Genomic DNA, 5,963 nt, shown 5'->3' with positions numbered 1-5,963 from the left:
ATGGAGGTGTGCGGTGACTGGAGGGACCGACACCCATGGAGGAGTGCGGCGCGAGACCCGGCACCGCGGAGGTGCGGTGACCGGAGGGACCGACACCCATGGAGGAGTGCGGCGCGAGACCCGGCACCGCGGAGGTGCGGTGACCGGAGGAGTGCGGTGACCGGAGGGACCGACACCCGCGGAGGCGCGGCGGCCGGTAAGGCCGAGGGACTGCGTACTCACCCAGGCGCGGCGACCGGAGAGTCGGGACGGCCCTGGGCCCGAGGCAGCGGCAGCGCGTACCGACAGTGAGCGGCAGCGGCCGGGAGCACCTGTGGGCGGGGCCGATCGCACCGCGGTTACAGCAGCTGGGAGCTGCATAGTGGGAGCCCAGCAGTGTGGCCCAGTAGTGGGGGCCCAGCAGTGGGGGCCCAACAGTGTGGCCAGGCAGTGGGAGTCCAACAGTGGGAGCCCGGCAGTGGGAGCCCGGCAGTGGGAGCCCGGCAGTGGGAGCCCGGCAGTGGGAGCCCAGCAGTGCCGGCCCAGCAGTGCCGGCCCAGCAGTGTGGCCCAGCAGTGGGAGTCCAGCAGTGTGGGCCCAGCAGTGGGAGCCCAGCAGTGCCGGCCCAGCAGTGTGGCCCAGCAGTGCCAGCCCAGCAGTGGGAACCCAGCAGTGGGAGCCCAGCAGTGCCGGCCCAGCAGTGTGGCCCAGCAGTGGGGGCCCAGCAGTGGCGGCCCAGCAGTGGGAGCCCAGCAGTGGGGGCCCAGCAGTGGTGCCCCAGCAGTGGGAGCCCAGCAGTGGGGGCCCAGCAGTGGTGCCCCAGCAGTGGGAGCCCAGCAGTGGGAGCCTAGCAGTGGGGGCCCAGCAGTGGTGCCCCAGCAGTGGGAGCCCAGCAGTGGGGGCCCAGCAGTGGGAGCCCAGCAGTGGGAGCCCAGCAGTGTGGGCCCAGCAGTGGGGGCCCAGCAGTGCTGCCCAGCAGTGGTGCCCCAGCAGTGTGGCCCAGCAGTGTGGCCCAGCAGTGGGAGCCCAATCATGGCGGTGGAGCAAGAACCTTCACTCATCTAGAGCCTACACTACGCTGATCTACACAGCAAGTCTGCTTCTTGAAGGGAAGATATGGACTAAAAATGAATAATTTGTGTAATTATCTGTGTAATATTCTGTGTGTGTTACTAAAAGCTTAATGTTTTGCATTGGAAGCTCTGAAATATATATGTACATATATGTGGATTGCATACAGTTTATACATGTAAGTACCTGATAAGAAGTCAGCGTCGAGCTACCGACAGGACGCTGCAAGCAGCTGAGGGTGGTGAATGAAGGCCAACCTCTGTGTCACACTAAACTCACAACAAATGCTTGTCCCTTTAACAAATGTCCTCAGAGGAGATTAGGAAAGACACAATAATGTCTCCCTCTGTCCTGCCCTCCCAACATTCTCCATGATCAACAACTTATTCAGTCTCTGCCTCTTTCCAGTTCCAGTGAATATTTACTCCAATGTAAGCTGTGTCTTTCCCCTGGTGATGTTGTGTGCCCTGCTGTGAATTTCCACAAATCTATTTCTGCATTCCAGCATCTGCAACAGTTCCCCCCCATGGACAGGCCAACCTTGCTCATGTTTCTAAATCATCTCTGCAGATGCAAAAACAAGCTGCTGGAGGAACACAGTGGTCAGGCAGCATCTGTGGGGGCAAACGTAGAATCAACGTTTCAGGTCTTTAAACCTGCATCAACACCCCTGGGCATTGGTAAAGTCTTCCTCTGGTCAGCACAATCAGTGCTTCAGTCTTTAGTGCTGGTAAACCAAGTGGACCCGTTGGGCCCAAACCTCTCCTGCATTGATGCAGCACCCTCTCCTCCCCCCTCCCCTCTTCCCTCCTCCCTAACCCTCCCCCCTCAACCTCCTCCCTCCTCCCTCCCTCCCCCTCCCACCACCCCCTACCCCCCCAACCCCCCCACTCCATCCCCCTCAACCCCCCTTACCCTCCCCCCTCCCCCTCCCCCTCCCTCCCCCTCCCACCAGCCCCTCCCTCCCTTCCCTCCCTCCCCCCCCCACTCCATCCCCCTCAACCCCCCTTACCCTCCCCCCCACCCTCCTCCCTCCCCCTCCCTCACCCTCCCACCACCCCCTCCCTCCCCCCTCCCTCCCCCCCTCCCTCCCCCCTCCCTCCCCCCCACCCTCCCGCCTCCCCCTCCCTCACCCTCCCACCACCCCCTCCCTCCCTGCCCTCCCTCCCCCCCCACTCCATCCCCCTCAACCCCCCTTACACTCCCCCCTCCCCTCCCCCCCTCCTCCCTCCCCCTCCCTCACCCTCCCACCACCCCCTCCCTCCCTGCCCTCCCTCCCCCCCCCACTCCATCCCCCTCAACCCCCCTTACCCTCCCCCCCTCCCTGGAAGATAGATTGAAACTTTAAAATGTGAATAACTTTAAAAACATAACACCGATTTCAATTAAACTTCTTCCATTAGCACCAAAGGGACGACGTTGTGTAAGGTGGACCTTACATTGTCACACTATCTTGCATTGTATTGGCCGTAGTTCAGGAACAAACAAACAACAAACGAGAGTTTTAGTGTCTAGATAAACCCACTGGTGCCATCCAGAGGGCAAACACAGGACCAGTTCCCTTCACCTTCAGACCGGCATCTCCACCCCTCCACTCAGAACTATCCCTTCACCCTTCCTGCAAACTATCCTGTGACACGAGAATCGTGCCCGAACAGTCTGTGACCCATAGTGCTGTGTGTACCCCCATAGTGCTGTGTGTACCCCCATAGTGCTGTGTGTACCCCCATAGTGCTGTGTGTACCCCCATAGTGCTGTGTGTACCCCCATAGTGCTGTGTGTACCCCCATAGTGCTGTGTGTACCCCATAGTGCTGTGTGTACCCCCATAGTGCTGTGTGTACCCCCATAGTGCTGTGTGTACCCCCATAGTGCTGTGTGTACCCCCATAGTGCTGTGTGTACCCCCATAGTGCTGTGTGTACCCCCATAGTGCTGTGATTAACGCCCATATCGTTGTGGCCAGTAGTGTTTCAACCTTTGTGCGCCAGACCGACGGTGCTTTGTGTATTGAAGGTATCACAGAGTGTTGGTGTAACTCAGCAGGTCAGGCAGCATCTCGGGAGAGAAGGAATGGGTGACGCTTCGGGTCGAGACCCTTCTTCAGACTGATGTCAGGGGGGCGGGACAAAGGAAGGATATAGGTGGAGACAGGAAGATAGAGGGAGAACTGGGAAGGGGGAGGGGAAGAGAGGGACAGAGGAACTATCTAAAGTTGGAGAAGTCGATGTTCATACCACTGGGCTGCAAGCTGCCCAAGCGAAATATGAGGCGCTGTTCCTCCAATTTCCGGTGGGCCTCATTATGGCACTGGAGGAGGCCCATGACAGAAAGGTCAGACTGGGAGTGGGAGGTGAGTTGAAGTGCTCGGCCACCGGGAGATCAGGTTGGTTAAGGCGGACCGAGCGCAGGTGTTGAGCGAAACGATCGTCGAGCCTGCGTTTGGTGACGCCGATGTAGAGAAGTTGACATCTGGAACAGTAGATACAATAGATGAGGTTGGAGGAGGTGCAGGTGAACCTCTGTTTCACCTGGAAAGACTGTTTGGGTCCTTGGATGGAGTTGAGGGGGGAGGTAAAGGGACAGGTGTTGCATCTCCTGCGGTTGCAGGGGAAAGTGCCCGGGGATGGGGTGGTTTGGGTAGGAAGGGACGAGTGGACCAGGGAGTTACAGAGGGAATGGTCTCTGCGGAACACAGAAAGGGAAGGGGAGGGGATGGGAAGATGTGGCCAGTGGTGGGGTCCCGTTGTAGGTGACGGAAATGTTGGTGGATGATTTGTTGGATTCGCTGGTTGTTGGGGTGGAAGGTGAGAACGAGGGGGATTCTGTCCTTGTTGCGAGTGGGGGGAGGGGGAGCAAGAGCGGAGCTGCGGGATGTAGAAGAGACCCTAGTGAGAGCCTCATCTATAATGGAAGAGGGGAAGCCCCGTTTCCTGAAGAATGAGGACATCTCTGATGCCCTACATCTCCTCCAAAGACGTACAGGTATGTAGGTTAATTGGCTGGGTAAATGTAAAAATTGTCCCTAGTGGGTGTAGGATAGTGTTAATGTACGGGGATCACTGGGCGGCACGGACTTGGAGGGCCGAAAAAGGCCTGTTTCCGGCTGTATATATATGATGATGATAGTGTGAAACATCTCATCCTGGGCGCAGATGCGGGGTAGACGGAGGAGTTGGGAGTAGGGAATAGACTTTTTGCAGGAGACCGGGTGGGAAGAAGTGTCGTTCAGATAGCTGTGGGAGTCAGTGGGTTTATAGTAGATGTCAGTCACTAGTCTGTCTCCTGTGATGGAGATGGTGAGGTCCAGAAACGGGAGGGAGATGTCGGAGATGGTCCAGGTATATTTAAGGGCAGGATGGAAATTAGTGGTGAAGTGTATGAAGTCAGTGAGTTCTGCATGGGTACAAGAGGTAGCACCAATGCAGTCGTGAGGGGGTATGGGGAGAAGGCAGGAACGGGGTACTGATTGAGAGTGATCAGCCATGATCGCATTGAATGGCGGTGCTGGCTCGAAGGGCTGAATGGCCTACTCCTGCACCTATTGTCTATTGTCTATTGTCTATTGATGTAGCGGAGGTAGAGTTTGGGGATCTCTCTAGTGGCAGCATGTAGTAAGGTTGCATATTGCTTGCTCCCTTAACTTTTAACCCTTTTTTACCACTCTTTCAATATTACTTGATTTCAAGACACGGAATAACTTTGTTTAAAAGTGTTGACAACACTTTTATACATTTTAACCTTACAAAGGATGGCGACAAGAGGTAAAAAAGTTTCTCCAAAAAAAGATCGTGGTGAAGGCACAGCATCTGATCCCAGTACTTTAGAAGCAATAGCAAAACCGAGTGATAAACTGGATAAAAGATTCTGCGGCTTGGAAGCATTGATGAAAGAAGTATGAAAACAAGCTGAGTGTGTTACAAGCCGAGTCTCGCGAGCAGAAGGAACAAATTGCTCATTTGTTAACCTTGGGTCAGGAAAGACATGCGAAGATTGCTGCATTGGAACGGAAAATGACCGAGAATTCCCGAGCGCTCGAACATTACAAGATTAAAAATATGGATCTGGAAAATAGAAGCCGTCGGCAGAATCTGGGAATTGTTGGTCTGCCTGAAGGTCGGGAAGGTGATGATTCTATTAAATATGTTTCTAGAATTCTCAAGGAGATTTTCGGTGCCGAGCAGTTTGGAGATCTGCCGATTTTGGATAGTGCGCACCGCATCGGGAAAAAACCCGGTCTCGGAGACAAACCGAGACATTTGATTGTTCGGTTCCACTTTCTGCAGATGAAGGAAAATACCCTCCGATCACCAAGAAGATTGGGCATGATCGAATTCCAAGATTGCAAGTTTCGTATTTTACCTGACTACAGCCATGAACTTATGAGACTAAGACTGCCTTTCTATAAGGTAATGTCTGAGTTATTTAAGAAGCATCTACGCCCTTCCCTGACCTATCCAGCCAGATTGTGAATACAACTCCCTGATGGTACTATTCAGTTCTTCAACAACCCGCAAGATGCTTCCTGCTTTCTGGGGGATTATCAAGGCCCTGCATAAACTTTATATTGTTTTCTCTGCCGCTACTGACTGAATTTATAATTTATCGATTAGTTTATACATTGCTCCCGGCATTGCTGTGACTGGGAGTGGGCAGTGTTCACTGTGTCCCCCCCCCCCCCACCCCCCGAGCTGTGACAAGGAGCTGCTGACAGCCAGTTTGAGTTACAATCCAAGATCTCTTGTTTGTAATTTGACACCATAATGCTTTTTCATTCTTGGATCTTTATTATGATTTTATATTTTAGTTTCTTCTTTCTCTCATTATTATAGTTATCCTTTTTATAATTGTTTGACTTTGTAAATAATTAAGAATTTAACCTGATGAGTTATTTTTTATTATTTTTTTAACATTA

The sequence above is a fragment of the Rhinoraja longicauda genome, chromosome 1, assembly GCF_053455715.1.
Source record: "Rhinoraja longicauda isolate Sanriku21f chromosome 1, sRhiLon1.1, whole genome shotgun sequence".
Taxonomy (NCBI): domain Eukaryota; kingdom Metazoa; phylum Chordata; class Chondrichthyes; order Rajiformes; family Arhynchobatidae; genus Rhinoraja; species Rhinoraja longicauda.
The sequence above is the reverse complement of the archived record's forward strand: the minus strand, read 5'-3'. Positions refer to the sequence as shown.